At 31.9% G+C, this 19,103-nt stretch overlaps 1 long non-coding RNA gene across 2 annotated transcripts in view; it reads right to left on the bottom strand.

The window, feature by feature from the left end:
- LOC105101925 (uncharacterized) overlaps nucleotides 1-18,411 on the bottom strand; it is a 63,405-nt gene extending 44,994 nt beyond the window's left edge. Inside the window, exons 1-6 of one of the 2 annotated variants that reach the window (XR_010383625.1) lie at nucleotides 17,326-18,411; nucleotides 16,329-16,428; nucleotides 15,851-15,969; nucleotides 15,534-15,605; nucleotides 2,358-2,554; nucleotides 222-288 (exon numbers count right to left, since the gene is read on the bottom strand). This is a non-coding gene — a long non-coding RNA (uncharacterized LOC105101925). The other variant, XR_010383624.1, reaches the window with a different exon arrangement.
- Nucleotides 18,412-19,103: the final 692 nt, after the last annotated feature.

Here is a 19,103-nt window from a genome sequence, read left to right on the forward strand (position 1 = left end):
GATGAAAGTATAGATGTCTACAGAAATATTAACTAGTTGAAAGTTATGTAAAATTATACATTTAATCAGAGTAAAACAGCGCAGCCAAAACTGGAATATACCATAATTTTCTAATTAAAATTCAGTGCTACAAGAGTGCTTAGTAATTAAAGAAATAATAAGTGAATACAAATTCAGAATGAATGTTACATGACTATAACCAATATTAAATCTTGACTTACCTCCATAATTTAGGAGTCACGAAAAGATAGTAGAAGTCATCAGACCAGGCATATGAGTCAGATGTAACTAGGATGAAAATACAGAAAAAATGTTCCCACTTTTGAGTAACCTGACTTGAAGATATAGTTACACTGAATCTGGATACACTGAATCTGGATTAATCAAATGGTTCAAGGATTTAGGTAAAATGTTCTAAAAGATCCTGTTATATTCAGAGAGTAATTTAACATATTACTGAGTTATATAAAGGTTATTTTACAAGAATAGATTAACATTTTATGTTTTCTTGCATATCGTTAAAGTAGAACATATTAAAAATTAATAATGTAGAGTAATAGTTCTGCCTCATGATAGGCATGTAATAACTAGGTAAACAGACCGAGATACTCTAACTTTCTAAATAGGAATCCTATACAAGAAGGCTTAGCACCAAAAAAACCAAAATGTTTGCTTTCAATTCATTAAAAAAAATTTTTTTTTTTTTTTTTTTTGCCTTGGTCAGTTTTTAAACCTCTGGCTACGATTTAAGCAGTACTGAATTCCTGTTTGATTTTTTTTTTTTTGGCTGACACTTCCTCAGTAGCAAACCCAATTTAGGGTGAGAAGGAGAAAAAGTTTTAGACCTCTTAGAACGTTCATTTCCTCTTAACTGTGTTTCTCCATCAAAAACATGTATTCAAATAAGAAATCTCAATTATCTAAACCTATTTTTGGCCATCTTCCGGAATTTCTTGTTATATCTCCTTTGAAATGCCACAGTTGCACTCTCGGAAAACTTGTCTTCCTGGTTTTCAAATTTCTGTTTATTATTACAACTCTTCAGCCAGAATGCCAGGTCTTTGTGCTGTACTGTTTCTTGAAACTAGAGACTAGCACATTTCCCACAATTCAATTACTTGTCTTTCCATTTGAGAAATTAAAGCCACGTCAGTTTTACAAAGTTTTAACTGACTGAATTATTTGGACGTTAAGTTCTCAATTTCATTCCCTCAGTGTAATACTGGGAAAGATCTTTGTTAATTAGAAGCAAAGGTAAGGTTCAAGAATATTAACACATTTAGTCATTCACCCTCGTAACTGATAAAAATGTAGGGATTTTCTTACAGGCATAAGCTTGAGATATGACACTCTAAGGAAAAAAATAGGAGGTTTAATTCAATTTTGGAAATGTTTATTTAAGATTACATACCCAATCAAATATTTTTTAACACAAATGTATGTGTTTATATATTCCTTTCTAAAAGAAAGGGACACATTGTCCTCAATCATTTCAGTTAGCTTGTCTGCCCTTGTTAGCTTTAAGTGGCTAACGAACAAATTCACCTCTCCAGACTGATTTTACATGGAATTCCAGTTCTGTATATTCAGTGACTTTTAATTAAAGCATTTCAAAAGGAATGTCTGGATATCATCTTAAATTCAATATTACAAAAATGGGACTCAATATCTTTCCTTCTCAAACAAGCTTCTCTTAACTGTCCTCTTTCAGTGATATTATCATTGTCTTCTAGTATAGGAAATGTATAATTTTTGACATTTCTCTTTTATCCAATTCATCATGATGTGCTACAATTTTTCCTTTGGGATATTTTAAATTTATTCTCTCATATCCATTCTCATTGCTACTATTCTGTTCAGGTTGTCTTCACTCCTAGATTACTCCTAGATAGTCACATGCCTAGTTTCCTTGACAATAGACTTTATTTCTTAGAATCCTTCTCTATATATTATAGTATTGCCACATTTAATTTCCAAAAATTCCATCACTTTGTAAATTTTCATTATTTTGTTTCAAGAGGCTATAATGCCTCCCTATTCCTTGCTATATTAAGACTAAAGTCCTCTAATTGGTAGAATTTCTAAGCAAAGACCCAATAAGTTAGTTCTAACCTAGTTATCTAAATTCATGTACCCTTTGCCTCAGGTCTTAAGGTAAAGGTCCCAAGTCACTTTTGGGGGAATCCTGCATTCTATTTTGGCTTAAATTCTCACCCGCAAGTCAGAAAAGTCCACTACTTTACACTAGGTATATCTTAATTTATAAGCATACAGTCTGCAAATTACAAAATGAAGACTTTTAAAAACTGAGTCAGCAAAGACAACTAATCCCCCTGCAGTTCCCCAAATTTACTTACAGTCTTGTACTGAGGAGATCACCTCATGGGGCATTTATTGCCCTTTACTAGAGTGAGCTGTTGTTGGCACTTTGCTCTGTACAATGTCTGTTTCTACTTCCAGTCTCCAGCCTCAGTCCTTTCCATGGTCTAGGTATCCATGGTACAGTCAGTTCTCACATTTTTTGTGGGGACAGTGGTGATGTCAAAATAAATGCCTAGAAAATAGGTCATAAAGCAAATCAGTATAGAGGGGAAACTGCTGTGCCACAGGAACCATTCTTAAATTGCTGGTTGAATTCCTGATTTCTGGCTAAATGCTAAGTATAACAAATATGTCAACTCCCTCGAAGCCAAATCAAACCCAACAGCAACAATAGACTTTTCAGAAACTGTAATGTATATATAGGTTCTGGAAATCAGACATAAATTTCCTATAGATGTTATATAAAAGCTCTAAGGGTAAATAAAAAATAAGTCCTTATCACATTATGAATATGACTAGAATGTCACAGCAGAAAACAGATGCTACATATTTGATCCACAATTTTCTTTGCGTTCTTAGATTTCTGACAGCTTTTTGGTGTGACTTGGATAGTCTCTTGTAAAATTGTCCAAGAAAGTTTATAAGAAAATCCATTTCACTCAATAAGGTAGCTCTAGTAAGCAGAATGATTCAAAAGCATGCCATTAACTTTAGAGAGTTAAAGAACTGCAGCAGATGCTCAACATGTTTATTTTTGTGATTATGGTAATGGTGTTTCTTAAAAGGTACGTTTTAATGTAAGGACTTTTCATTCTACTACCATCTCCCATCTCCTCAAAGAAACAACAAATAGAAGCCAGTAGAAAAGTTAAATTATACTTTGTTGAAAAGCTTTTAAATGGTCAATTAGATCACTAATGTATCTCAAAGCAATATCAAAATTTCACAGGCGTTCCAATTATTCATACCCCCACCCACAGGTTTCTGGTTTCGATTAATCTCTTAAAAAGACATTTTAAGGTAGCTAAGACTGGAGGCATGAATATTAATAGGTAGCACAAAATGAGAGAAGTCCTGATAAGTGAAATAGTAAAAGATGGAGAATTTCTAAATTACCAGGAAAGAGCCTGGGCATTTCTATATTTATCTAGCTGGTATTCAGTTTTTCCAGAACATATTAATTTATCACCAGGGTATTAGTGCTGATTTTCAGCAATCAATTGTCATTTATTAAGCACTCTCTGTTAGGCTTGCAGAGTATGAAATAAAAAATAAGATAGCCTCTGTCCATAAAGCAGGATGTTCTAAGTCAAGTATAGGAGCATGAAAGATAAAAATGGCATTTCTGGCTGAGGAGGAAAAGTGAACTGGGGAAACTTCATGCAGGGAATAGATAGCCTAGGAAGATTTAGACTGCTGATGATGAGGCAAAGAACATTCTAGGAATAAATAATTTGAGCTAAGCCTTGGATGCAAATTAGAAAGAGGTTTGGAAAAGGAATACATTATTTCTATTTGGCTTAATGACAGTCCTTAGGTATTAATTCACAATCATTCCCATAGTGGTAAGGTCAATCTCAACCTGGGCAAAAAACATCTCGGAAAATAGACTTTTGGCTATGCAACCCCTTCCTCTCAAGATTTCTCACTTGATTGCTGAGTTAAAGGCCAAAGATTTCCTAATGTTTAGCTTAGATTTCCTTCCAATATTTCTTACAAATTATATTTTTTTCTTCAAATCATCACATCTTGGCTTTCGAAGGGCAGTAGGCAATCAGAATATACTCTTGTTTTCTTCAATCAGAAATTAGGGCACCTTATGCAAAGGAAGGAAAACAATCTCAAAGATGGTTACACTCCTTTCGTTACCTATTATCCAATACCAATCTGTTTTCAACACTAGTATTTCTGCTTAACTCCTTCCTACTTGACCATGCCTTGGTTCATGTTTTCTGCATTCTTAAGTCTCAGATTCCTTCATTTCACTGAATTAATTCTATCTTTTCTTTAAGCCCAGCTCATTTGCTACCTCTTCTAAGAAGTCTTCCCTGTGTTGAGTCTAATCCACACTTCCTTTGAGCTTCAACTGCACTTCAAGTCAGACAGACAGACTATACTTCACTCTTTTCTAAATAATAGTTTCTTGTAAGTTAGTATATTCCCATCTAGGCTAAAGTTCTTTGCTGACAGGGGCCATCTTTTTTAGACTACAGTGAAATACTGGGCATAGAATAGGCCCTTATTAAAAAGATGATCTCACTTGAAAAATGCAAACAAGATTTTTAAGGTATTTTAAGTAGTATTTTGATAACTATTTTTGATGAGATGAAATTATACTCACTTACAGAAATTGAAACCTCAAGTTATCACCAAGTCAGATTTTCACACTATTCAAAATAGACTTGCATATGAATAAGACTGTCCTACTCTGCCACATGTACGTAACATAACCATGATCAAAACCAATAGCCATTCTTGATAATCTAATCCCTTCTCATCCAATTTCTGGCAGTGGGAGAGATTTACAAATTCATGGCCTTGCTTACAACCAGCAGACTATAACTGGAAGGTTTTTATTCAAATCCTTTAGAGTGTACACTTTTCAAGTGTGTTGTCAAATCATGAATACAATATAATTTTGTTCAGTTTGAAATAAAGTGAAATTTTGCTTAAAGGAAACAAATTCTTCAAATTAAATCATTAGTTAACTTAAAATTGTCTCTTGCACTCTACTTCAGGAAAAAAGAAGTCAATTAAAAAAATTGTAATCAAGATCCTCTGGATTTTATGGCTTAAAACACACTGAACACAACTCTTAAAAATTCTATACCTATTACATTATGCTGTGTTACATAATATTTTTTATGACTTGATAATAAGATCCTTACATAAAATTTAACAATATTCAGCATACTGTTTAAGGAAATATACTAAAATATTATAATTTTTTATTAATGTTTTAGAAAATACTGAAAGGTTTAAGATCATTGTCAACATCAGTTAACTAAATCATCTAGTACATTGTTCCATTAATTCAATTAAATGCTTTATCTGATAAACATTTAAAAATTTCTTACTTTTCATTCACAGTGAGTGCCTCTCCTCCAAGTTCCTGTGGATTGTTTTTCTTTTTATTGACCACTTCCTTATACCATCACAGTGATGGTCAGACAAAAAGGATAGGAAAAACAAATCTAAAAATTTTTTCTAGAATGGAAGACTTAAGTATACAATATCCCAAATTCTAATGTGATAATTGAGGTTTCCACATACACTTTTTCCTTTGCTTTTATGGGTATCAATGTAAAGAATTATTCATAAAATGAATATATTGGAGGCTGACTCTGTTCTAGGATTATAAAAATTCGGGACAAGACATATCCAAGTTCAACCTTATAATTTAAAACTGAGGCTTGGAGAGAAACAGGAACTTGCTTAAGGTCACACAACCATAAGCTGAGTCTATTTTTAAGTATTTGAATATGACCACATTTAACTTCTTTAGGATAGAAACAGTTTAAGCTATTTACATTGTCATTCCTCTGGCAAAGTAACCAAGCTACCTAAACATTTCTTTAAGATAATATTCACAAATATGAATTTCATTATACTGCATTATAACCTTTCATTCTGTTTCATCTTATGGTCTTCCAAACCAGTGGGAGAGCTTTAGCTTCTCTTAAATGCTCAATTGTCATCTTAATAAAATGCATTTTGGTGACATTGGAGAGACTAGTATCACAGGCAAGTGCCTCTGAACAAAGTAACTTGTTGGATGAATGAATAGTGGTACACACATTACTGAATGAGAATCGAATGCTGGAAGTTTCATTGTCTGAGGTCAAAACTGAGGACAAAATAGAAAATAACCCATGTCTAGAAACATCAAATTAATTAAGGGACATTATTATTACTTGATTTTCTACATGATTCATAATTTTTGTATGAATACTTGAAGGAATCCTAATCCTAAATTACTTCTTTAGATATGTCTATATTAGAGCAACTTCTTTTCCCTAGGAGCAGTAACAGAACTGAAAACATAGTCTAAAATATTTAATCTAAAAAATTTTTGTTTCTGTGAGAAGTTTCATCTTTTTAATTGTGAGAAATTAAATATAAAAATATTGAATATTAAACACTTTGAAAACACAGCAGAGAATGTAGGCTAGAGCTTCAGTTAATTTGGGAATATACTTGGGTCCTCCAAACAAAAGAAGAGCCCGGAGGCCAAGTGATTTCCCAATGCAGGGCAAAGCATCTGAATGCCATGGATTTAGGCAGGTAGGATTCAGAGGCTGGGTACTGTGGGTTCAAGCAGGCAGGTAAAGTTCAGTTTGGGAGATCAGCAAAAAAGAACATAAACACAGTGCTAGGAAAAAGGGTCACACTCTACGATCTCAGTGGGAAAAATGCAAGTGAAAACTCTTTCTTGATGAGGCAGAAACAGAGGCAGTTACAAACAACTGTCCTGGTTGAATTACTCACAAGTTAATATGAATTCATTGGCTTAAGCAAGGTTGACTTGGATTTTAAAGCGGTCTTAAGCAATCAATTGTAGGGCCAATCAGATGAATGAGGAAGGAAAACATGAACCAGTAAATAATTTTAATACTTTTAAAACACTTAATATATTTAAAAAACTCTAAATCTTGAGATGTCAGTAAAGCTAACTGGAATTCCTGACTTTGTAGTGCTTTCTTAAAACATCTCAGAAAGAGTATCTGGGAAACCATTTCAATCTGCTAGAGACAGTTTTCCTAAGACTTACCTGGCAAGAACTATTTCATGTTTCTCATTTCTTTCCCTCCGATCCTTCAGTGGAATTGTGATATTGGTGATCTGGATATAGATTTGATATAATTGAGTCTAGGAGAATCCCACTGAAAAGATCTAACTTCCGGTTATCTACCAAGCAAGTTGCTTTGAGTAGCCATACTAATATTGGTATCAGTGTATTCTATAATAAGGAAGGGAACTAACATAATACTGAGCGCTATGTGAGGTCATCAGCTCTATTTACTCTTTACTACATTTGTCACCAAATGAGCTGAGTTCAGATAGTCTGGGCTTAAGCCTATTAGGCTTACAAGCTAATCATAGAGAAATAAGGAAGAAAATAATCACAGCATGATGTAATATAAGTAATAATGAAACTATTATAGGGGTGATAGAATAGAAAAGGGAGTTAATTTTCTGTGTGTATGTGAAGGTTGTGGGAGGAGGTTGTCCTTCTGAGGTAGTATCTCAGGATATTTCTAAAGGCTGAGTAATAACTAGCTAACCTGCCTGGTATTGCTCTATAAGAAAGAATGAAGTTAATGATTACTAAGCCTTGTTACTAGTCCAGTTCTTTAAATTGATATGCAATACTAAGAAAATGGAATGTCTGATAGCTTAGGGATAGGTAGTCTCCAAAATAAGGTTACAATTTAAATGAACTGTATAGTTTGCAGGCTTTTAGTTACAAAAGGTCTATTTTCTTAGATTTAGATGAGCTTCCAAAGAGACATGTGAAGTGAGATGACAATGCTCCTTGATGCTTTGATGCCTTAAAAATAGTGTAATCAAGTATGACCTACAGATAATATAGACTCTGGCAGGTAGGAGAGGACAGTTTTCTCAGGGAAGGACAATGCTATTACACGAAGGGCTGACTGAATTCATATAGATGCACGTATATCTGTGGACCACACACACACAGGACACAGACACATAAATACCTAGTTACTGAACCATACTTTTAAGAGCATGCCTCCTTGCAGTGGGACAGTAGTACCATCAGAATATTTCAGAAGATAATTTGTGCTTAGTATAGTACTTCCACATACAAACCTATCTTAAAGACACTTTGGAAGGCATCACTATCATTTTGAGTATTTAGCATTAATATTTATCTCCTCTACTCTTGTTAACTGTAGGACAGAGGATGTAGATAAAATTACTAAAAGCATGAGCTCTGCAATCAAACTACCCAAGCTTGAATCCTGACTCCTTGCTTATTAGTTATGTAACACTTAGGCATGCTATTTCCCCATGACTGTTTCCTTAGCTTTCAATATGGGAATAATGATGTATCTTCCTCATAAGGTAGTTAAGAGAATTGAATGGGTTTTTAAATGTAAACTGGCAAAGGATAAACAAAATGCTAGTAGTTATTTGTCACTAATAGCACCTGAAGCTTTAGTGGTTTCCATATCCACCTATGAAAAATCATCCACAACTCAAGGGATAAGTATTTAAATGTTTTGATTTGATTGATTTGGGTCACTTTCACTAAAATAACCACTCATAATAAACAGTAAAAATTTACTGGCCTATTTCCCAGAGGGGCAAATAAACATTAACAAATATGCCAGGGCCAATGTTCCTTATTGTATTTACAAATTCTCTCCTATCAAGAATCTCATATACAAATCTGGAAAAGAGCCAGAGAAAAGTACTTGAACTGTAAAAACTAAGAAGCCTATATTAAGAGATACCATAAAAATTATCTTCTCAGCCAAACCATAACATTGTTTTATCAAGTCTCAACAATAATTCTGGCTCAAAAGACTAGTAAAGATACTACAGAATGATTTCCTTCATATTTGATGACAGAATTACTAGACAACTAGACCCCATGCCAATTTCAGAATGAGACTAATCTTTCTAGGAACATCCCACTTAGTAACTGAGCACCTATTATTTGTCTGGTAAAGTGAGAAAATGAAGCTGAATTCGCCTATATTTGACTACAGAAAGAGAATTCCAAGAGAGGTAATCCTAAACCCAAGCCATGGCCCTTCAGTCTTATTAACATCCAAGCATCCTAGAAAATAAACATAAAAGAATGTCCCATTAACATTGTGGCTCAACTTTCCTCAAATCAAAACTGTATGATTAAGAATTTTTGTAGAATTGGTTCCTTTCTGTGAGTTTATCCAAATTCTTCAACTTTATTATCCTTTGAAGTCTTAAGACGAAAATGAAAATGTAATGATCCAATTCTATACTGGATTTATCCAACAGCCTTGAAAAAGTAATCCTTCTTGAAAACAAATGCCAACTTATGAAAGTTTTTGGTATTTAAAGATTGTTCCAATATTAGTAATTCATTGTTAACATTTTCATTGTTTCATAGTTTTCAGACAAGTGACATATACTTCTTAAAACCTTGATCTTGAACTTCTTAAAGAAGTATCTTCCTTAGCTACTGTCAGTTAAGATAGTTTTCAGTAAAAATTGTCTTAAAACAATCTAGAAATTTCTCTATAGTTGCCTTTAGTCAAACATGGTTCTTTGTCAGCATGAATGTCCTTACAGTAGAATCTTGAAATTTAGATTTATGGTAAAATCAGTCAGTTAGCGATTTAGTAACACTTCAAATTTTTGTTTTCAAGGCAAGTTTATTCAAGCTGATGTACTGATTTTCTACATTTCATATGATGTCTTTAAATCTTACTTTCCCTCCTTTATTTCATCACTTTTGAGGTCACTCAAAGCAGAAAGCAGTATATTTCCATTATGCACACATCCATAGCTGGTAGAAAGCCCTTGCTTAGTTTATATTTGCATTCCTGAAACTTGATCTGCTCAGTTGTGCCCTCCAGGGCAAAACAGAATAAAGTCTCAATATTGTTCTTTCCTTTTTTCAAGCAAGCTTCTCAATAACTTCAACCACCCCTTATGACATTTGAAGACCTCTTATTTTTTCAGTTCTCTGACTGACCTCTAAAATTGGCTCACATCCATCCTCTCCATGTGGCCTGACATGAGCCATATACACCGAGACTTCAAATCACAATGGTTTGGGCGAAGAAGTGTTTAACATATAGCAAAAGTTTAGCCTAAATAAATGAAGAGTTTTCATGCTAGTTTTGAAATTTGTTGAACCTTTACCTAAAGTCCAAAAAATAAACAAACAAAAAAACTCCACTCCAAAACCAAAAAACAAACCACTCAAGACCATCTGGTATTATTAAAAATAAGAGTAAATGGAATGAATTCTTTATTTATTTATTTTTAGGAACTTGGTTTCTTAATGAATAAATTAAGTATTGTAAAATCATCACAAATTTTTGCTGAAGATTTTAACTATGAGGAAATTTCTAGAACAAATAAGTCATGAAGTTTTAAAGATGCAAATTCCAAATTTTAGAAGTAAATACGTGTGAAAATTACATTCTAATTACATTAAAAAATGGTCTGATAGCTTAAACTATTACATACTTTGGGTGTTTTCCTTATTTTTTCAAAGGATACAATGCTCATTAAAATGGTGATAAAAATGACATAACGGAGGATCTAATGTGAAATCTGTACCATAAGCTTGTTTTTGTGACAAACATCCCTCCCCTCAGATGGTCAGATTTTTAGACACTCAAATGATAGTTCTTTTACTCTATCTTAGCCAAGTTATTTTCAGATTCTAAACCTGTCTAAATTAAACTCCTGTTAAGAGTTTAGTTAAATTACAAAATATCAATGTGAGAAAACAGGTTGAGATACACTGTTTTTGCTTACATTCTAAATGGGTCACTGTAACAGGTCATACACTATGAATTCATACATTTGTGTCATGTTTACACTTTGATAACCATAGCCATGTGTTTGAACTAAAATGTCCTTAATTATCAGCAAATGTTTTTGAATATCAAATGTGAATTCCACAATTTTACAACAGCTCAGCTTTGTGATAAATTTGATGTGATTTTGGGGGCAAAAAAGAAACTCAATTTATTATACTGATTTCTTAGATTTAGATTAGATTTCTTAGATTTCTCTCTTTCAGTATATCTTGAGCAATACTTATTTTCAGTAACTGTTTTTCTTACTCTCTTGCTTAAAATTAAAACCCTTCAATGACCTCCTTTGCCTCAGAAAGGCTCTTAAACTATGGAAAAGTATCCTTGGGAATGGCATGCAGGTGTGGTAGAGAAAGCCAGAGGGTAATAAACAAGATGCATCCGCTCATATGCTCAAATTACTAAAATATCTTGAAGAAAAGAAATTAATAAAATAATTCAAGTATTTTACAGTAAAATATTACAAAACGAATGATAAAATTTATGGTATTTTTTAAGTTTACAGTTGACCCTTGAACAAGGGTGTCAGAGGCACCAACCCATCTCATAGCCGAAAATCCATGTATAATTTTATAGGTGGCCCCCCGCATCCACGGTTTTGCATCCTCAGATTCAACCAACTGTAGACCATGTAGTATTGCAGTATGTATTTATGGAAAAAAGAAACCCCGCATGTAAGTGGACTCATGCAGTTCAAACCCATGTTGTTCGGGGGTCCACTGTACATTAGATAAATGTAAAGGAAAAGCTTCTGAGCCAGAGCATAGCCCTTATCTCTTTTCTAGAGGGAGATGTTCTTTCCAGTTCCTGGCATAGTTATGAGTTAAGAAATAAATTTGCTAATCCAACTATACAACTAAAAGGGAATAATATATAGCTAATAACAGTAGTTATCACTGGATGGTAAAAATGTGACTTTTAAATAGAATTTTTTGCCTTTTTTGAGGTTTCTATGCCTATATTACTTTAATACCAGGAAAAATTAAAACAAATTTCTTTTTAAACAGAAAAATCCTTTTTCGATCTGAAAGTCAGTTTCACTGGGCCATTAAATATCCATAACTATAAAATAAACCAAGTTTGTTTTTCTTTACATAGTTTATTAATATAGCTTTAAAATTAAAATATATTTATCTACTCTTTTTCTTATACTTACCTTTTGTGGTTTGGCAGGCTAGAAGACTGGGGAAATGACAATAAAACTGTTCAACAAAGAATTCAAGACGTGATTCTTGAATTCCTTTTCAATATTCCTTTGAGGACACAGAGTAGATTGCTCCCTTTAAGCTGATTTTAAAATTATCTGATTTTTGAAATTACCTGTTCAGTTCTTCTCATGATAGTTAATTTTTCATTATCACTTCTAAAATTCTGAACCCACAGGATTTCCATTTACAGATTTCCAAAGGAGGTGAATACATATTGGTAAGTCTGCTCCAAATAATTGTTTTTATTTTTCAAGGATCTCTTTCCTTTTCAAAAAACAAATTTTCCCCCAGTCACAAAAATCATACATGCTTATTTATAATCAAGAATAAGAATTATCTCATACCCATATTAAACCAGTAATAACAACAGTTTAGCATATGTATTCTTCTAATGAGTTTGTTCACACTATTTGGTAATACTTTCTCACTTAATCATGAACAACTTTCTAGCTTATTAAATATTCATTACATCATTTAAAATAGCTGCACAGTATTCCACTCAGCATGTTATTTAATCAGCCTTTTATTATCAGACACTTTGAAAACTTCTGATCTTTTAATATTATAAACACTATAATAAACACATGGATTACTTCTTAAATGAATATATTTATTAATAGCTTTTACAATATTAGAAAATTGAAATAAAGAATCTATTATTCTTTCAATGTGCTAAAATCCTAGAAATATAACTGGTCCACATTCCACCATATGTGAGACATATATATTGTTATATACAACTGAGAAAATATCAACTATATCACTTTTCAGCATAAAATCAATTATTTGGACTTTAGGATCTTATATTTAAGCTGATGTTTTGAAGTTCTAGATATCTTAGTCCACCTGCTTTTCATTTTGTTTCTTAAACTTTAAATTTTTCTTCATATTATGAATACATTTAAAAGGTTAATACAAATGAGTAAATGAGGTACAATTCATGATTCAAATGTTATGTTCCTCAGGTGTGTTAAGTGAGAGAAAAAGGTTAAGAGCTACAGATATAAACTGTTCATAATATGGGAAGGAGGGATAATGCTGGACTGTTAAAGTCAGGAAACAACCCACAAGAGGTATGACCCACTTTTTAAAAATGTATAGGAATTAGAGAATTGGGGTGGTGAAATGGCATAACCAAGATACAGAGATAAAATAACAGATGGAGGACTAGTCTGCTTGAAGAAAAATGGAACAACTTAAGAAGGTTAGGGCAAGACCATGATGTATAAGTTAAGAAGCTTGAATTTTATCCTATAAGCAAAAGCACTGTTTTAGGAAGATTAAATTAGTGGGATATACTATAGTGGATAAAACAATTATAGACAAAGAACTCCTCAGATAAAATGCTAAGAGAATAGGAGTAGGTGAGAAATATGGCAATAATTTTAAGAATGGAGAAGTCAAAGATGATGTTCGTTCAAGTAAATGACAAACATGAACAAGTTTAGAGTGTCTCTTGGAACTATTAGCTTTAACTAGCTAAACTAAGCAAATGAAAAACAATTTCAGAGCCATCAATGCACAATTTGTAAAAACCTGATCATAACACATATTAACCAACCATTTAAACATTTTGTTTATGTTGTAAATGGTCTCAGCCAGAGGTTCTAACCTTGTGTCAGATCCATAAAAATATTCTGTTCTGTCTATACAGGTCAAATAGGCTGAGGCATATACAATTGTCAAGGTTCTCTTAAAGAAGTATGGAAAATTAAATTTGTGGATTAAGCTAAAAGCTTAAATAGACATAAGACCTGGCCCTTATAAACTTTGATACTTGAGCTATGATTCTCCCCTCTTGTACACTTGATCATAGCCACCCTGACCTCCTTGCTGCAATTTTTGGTACACACCAAAAATGTTTCAGCCTCAGGGTCTTTGTAGTTGTTATTTCAATTAACTGAAAGGCTCTTCTCCTAGATACCTAATGGTTTGGTCCCTTACCATTGTTTGTCTTTGTTCAGATGTCATCTCTGTAAGGCATTTTCTGACTATATTATTTAAAAAATGTATCTGCCTGCTTTCCAAACACCTTTTTCCCATTCCTACCTCCCTTGCTTTATTTTCCTTCATAGAACTTACCACCATCTGACATACCACTAATAGCACCTATCAGTTTTTTGTCTATTCTATTACCCTCACCTCACTCCCAAGATTGTAAGCTCCATGAGGGCTGGAATTTATCTATTTTGTTAAGTGCTGACCATCAGTGACTATATAGTAGAATAAGTAAATTTGTACCCCTCTATATATAAATGCTTCAAATCTACTTTTAATGTTCCTTGTTCTCTATACAAATGCTTCAAATAGCTTATCTGGCTATTTTTAATTAGCCAGATATTTATGGATACATAAAACAAATTAATATAAAATCTACACAGACTATGTTAAAATGTACAAATTCTCTTAAGAAATGATGTACTAGGGGGAGGGTATAGCTCAAGTGGTAGAGCACATGCTTAGCATACACAAGGCCCTGGGTTCAACCCCAGTACCTCCTCTAAAAATAAATAAATAAGTAAACCTAATCCCCCACCCCCCTGCAAAAAGAGAAATGATGCACCTAAACTTTCTCAACTTACAACTATGACACAACACTCTATTCTCCTGCTTCATGCTAAAATGGTATTTTTAAACTGATCACATAGAAACTTAAAAAAAAATTATCCTATAGTTTACTATCATCTGTGTTAAAGTCTAAACGGTGAGGGTGGGGAGGGTATACTCATTGGTAGAGTGCCTGCTTATCATGCATGAGGTCCAGGGTTCAATCCCCAGCACCTCCGTTAAAATTAATAAATGAATAAACTTAATTACTGCCCCCAAATTATAAAAAAAATAGTCCAAAGGGAAGAAAAGGTTTAGTGGTACTACAAGAATTTATATCCCTGAAAATATTACTTCCACAAGTGTAATAAGCATTCCAAAGATTATGAAATAATGAGATGTGGAAATAAGCAAACTCTGGAGTGATTTTAAAGTTTCTACCACTTCCTAAAGACATTCTTTAACAGAAAAACCCATGCTAAGTGGTTAAATTGTAAAACAAAGATGTATAGACTAACTTTAATAACAAGTTAATCAACTGAGGAAATCTTTAGTGTAAAAGTGGCTTAAAAATTTTTTTTCTCAGCACAATTTTTCAAACAAAATCTAATCCTATAGCATAAGATAAATGTAAACAATAACAAGATACTCCAGGCAGTTTACATTTTTTTAAAACACAAAAGTCTAATAACAAGAATATAATAAATACCAGATTATTCAAAATCCCACAGAATTAAGGGGGATCTGACTCATCAATATGCTAATCTAATGTATTTTTCATGAAGTTTTTGCATGAATTCCGTGTATTAACAATCAAGAAATAGACCCAAATAGAAATTATAAATGAATTTAATTTCAGTATAATAAAGACAATAAAACAGCAACTAACTTGTCACCTTGCACAGTAATTTTAACATAAAAGGTTTAAACTTGTTTTGCCATTTTCTTCATTGGATATAGCCTAAAAAAAGAAGACATAAGAAATCTGTGGGTATACTTTATAAATAAACAAGGTAAGAACATAAACTCTTAAATTATAGTGGAGAAAACTAATTCTCCATTAAAGGTGTTCAATCTATTAGTAATAAAACCTGTAAGAAATCCCTTGGTAAGAGGCAAGAAAATAAAAATGTGAGCTGTAAATGTACTGATGATGGTCTCTTATTTCTTCTCCCAGATATGCAAGTATTATGTCTAAATACTTACTAGAGCCAAAACTATCTCAAAAGTTTAGGGCATTAGTTTTTCTCCTTTTTGCTAATATTCAATGAGAAATGACACTTAGAATAAAACCTTTTCCATGGATAAGGATTAGTAATATCCACCTGCAAAACGAAAAAAAAAAAAACTGATTTAGAATGTCAACCCTTAAATATATACATTAATTTAGAGATTATAGTTCATTAAAGTATAATCCTGCTAATCCGATTATGGCTAACCTGGACATATATCAATAATCGTACTTGGTGGCTTAAAAACACCTCTAATTCTGTAACAATTAGAATGATACAAAACCGAAGAAAATCTTTAGTGTTAAATATGGCATTTGGCCTGTGACCAAATTTTCAAATCAACTATCACATATCAATATATGTGATCTTAAGAGATTTACATTTGAATATAGTATGAAAACTGAATTGTTTAACTATTAGAATAGCCCTCTCACTATCTCCTGGATACTTGCCTTTAGTCCTCTGAGTTAGCTCCAAACTCAATCCATACTCCAAGTAACAGATTTAAGATGCTCAATATTGGAATTATTTGGCATCAACTTAAAAAGAAACCTGAATGAAAAAGATTAGGATTTTTTTCCAAAGAAGATGGAAAAAATGAAAACTTAATACACACTCATATATAAGTATTTCATCTTCACAAAATAAATGGCCAAATTAAGATTAACATTAAAGGGTATAACTTTTATTTTACTATCTGCTCTTTTGAAAGTATATTAACTCTTACAGGTAAAACTTCAAGTCCTATTGAGTTACCTAAATGTATGTTTTATTAGGTATTGATAGGTTATTTCCTCTTCTCTAATAAGAGACTGAAAAGAAACTGCATACTATTATAATACATTTCAGTGTAACAGTTTTTCTATATTTTCTTACTCTCCAAATATTTCAATTTTTCTTTAATACATTCTCAAGATTAGAACAACAAAAGTTTTTATTTAGCTCCAAATGATCCTTTTCCACATTTGGAGCACCTACATATATTCACTTAGTAAATGTAAAACGCAGGTTTTCTCTCTTGTCATTTAGGAGGTAGATTAGGCTAAATATAATTTTCTAAAATCTGACTTTAAATACATTAAGGAAAACAAAACAAAAAATAGCAATTCAATTCCTGGATTGTTCTGGAAAATACTGGACAAACTATGAAATTCATTCAACAAATATTTCTAAGCTTCTATGTATTAGATCCCAAAATATTTTTAGTGGAACCAAAAATTATCATATATTTGTTACATTCTTTCATGAAATGGTTGAGATGAAATAAAGGAAACAGATTAAAAGCCTGAAGACTGATTTTTAAAAGCACCAAGGTAATATTATCTCCTTGCAAAAACTGGCATTTAATTGTAGCCAATATTGTATATTACTTCCTTATTCTGGGAAAAAATTTTTCTGAAAAAAAGCTGTTCTTAAAAATGAGAGCTTTGTCTTATATATTTTCCTTACCTTCAAATTAGAACTTAAACAGAAGATTTTTGAATACAATGCCTTAAATTATATCGGAAATACTTTTAAAGTTTCCAAAACAGACTGTTATAATTGAAAATGATTCATTAAGAACTGCTTTTATTTTGTAGATTTTCTGCTTGGTTACATGAAAGGGGTAAGATATTCCTTGTAAGAATTAAGACCAGAAGTATGGTACACTACACAAACACACTCTTCTTATCCTGAACATCAATTTTTAGTTGAATAACTTAATAAAACACCAACAAATAAGGAATAGAAGGTAAAGAAAATATTTTCCTTCAAACTGTAATTAAACGGAAAATTTTGACTGTGTTGGCATCTATAAAATTAATGACTACCATAATAATTTTTGGTCTTACTCTACTTAAATATTAGATATTTAAAAAACAAATAAGGTTTCATATTTTTTACTTTACTTTCAAACAAAAATCTTTGGCTAAGGATTTAAAAAACATTTAAATAAAAACAAGAAAAAAACAATATGATAGTATAAACTTACAAGGCATAGAGTTAAGATCCTAATCTGCATGTGTAGCAAATTTCTTAATTTTAGTTTCTGTTTCCTGAGCTACTCAACCAATAGGCTGGTCACCTGTAAGGTCTTTCCTACCTTTAAAGTTATGATTAAGTGTATTCTGAGACACAGGATTTCAGAAATTTCAGGTTTTGATACTTTCCCTTACAAGAAAATATTTAGAAATACTACTAAAAATTATCTTCTATGTTGTTTAAAATGTGTATTTTATAATGTATATTTACCTGTGAGATAAAAAAATTCTTTAAAGTAATTTCATTTTACTAGAGAAAGGAAAAATAAATACTTCTGTTCTATCTGAAGTAAAAATAAGTTTATTTGATGCTGTATGAGCTCTTCCAATAAACTCTTGATGGCATTCAATACAATTATTAAATTGCAATTACACTGTTTTAATAAACATAATACACTTAAAAGTTAGTATTAACTTATTTTTATAGAATCACACTAAAAATGACAAGATTATCAATAATACTGAAATTATCAATAAAACTGAAAATACATTGGTAATACATATATTAAAATATGACTGTAGAGTATGGCCAACCTTACTTCAGCAGCACAGTTAATACTGGAGATAATTTTAGAATCTTAACGCCAATATTTACGTGCTGCTAAGGCACTGTTGACATTGCTATCATAAGAGCTATGAATAAAAAGAAATATATTTTCTTCAGAAGATCAGACCCTTGTATTTTTGAGGCAGCACAATATGGCCTGCACTTTTTCAAAATCCACAAACCATTATGTGCTGCTACTTTACTCCAAGGTTTTTAGTTTTTAAACACACATTAGCACCTAAAGATACAAAAAAAAAATTTCTTTTAGAAAAAAAGAGGATAAATACATTAAAAACCCATGTTTAGAGTCTAACATTGACATAGTATGCATAATTAGTTATTTCTTGGAAGCTTTTGTAGCATAATAAAACATTTGTACACTGAAGATTTAAGAAAAGTCTATTATGTGCAAAGCATATTGCTATAGGTTAGAACACAAAGATGTATGAGGAAAATAAAAGCATTTTTTTCGGTGTCATCTTTAGTCAATACAGTTAGGAATTTAATCAAACTTTTGATGTATTAATATATATGAAATTATTTTTTCCTTTTATAAACAAAAAGTGAATTCATAAAATCTGGACTTTACCTTGGCAAAAGCATAATTTACAAACTCCTTGCAGTATACCATTCAAAAGACATCTTCATCAAGTAGGTAA

The sequence above is a fragment of the Camelus dromedarius genome, chromosome 13 (assembly GCF_036321535.1).
Source record: "Camelus dromedarius isolate mCamDro1 chromosome 13, mCamDro1.pat, whole genome shotgun sequence".
NCBI classification, from domain to species: domain Eukaryota; kingdom Metazoa; phylum Chordata; class Mammalia; order Artiodactyla; family Camelidae; genus Camelus; species Camelus dromedarius.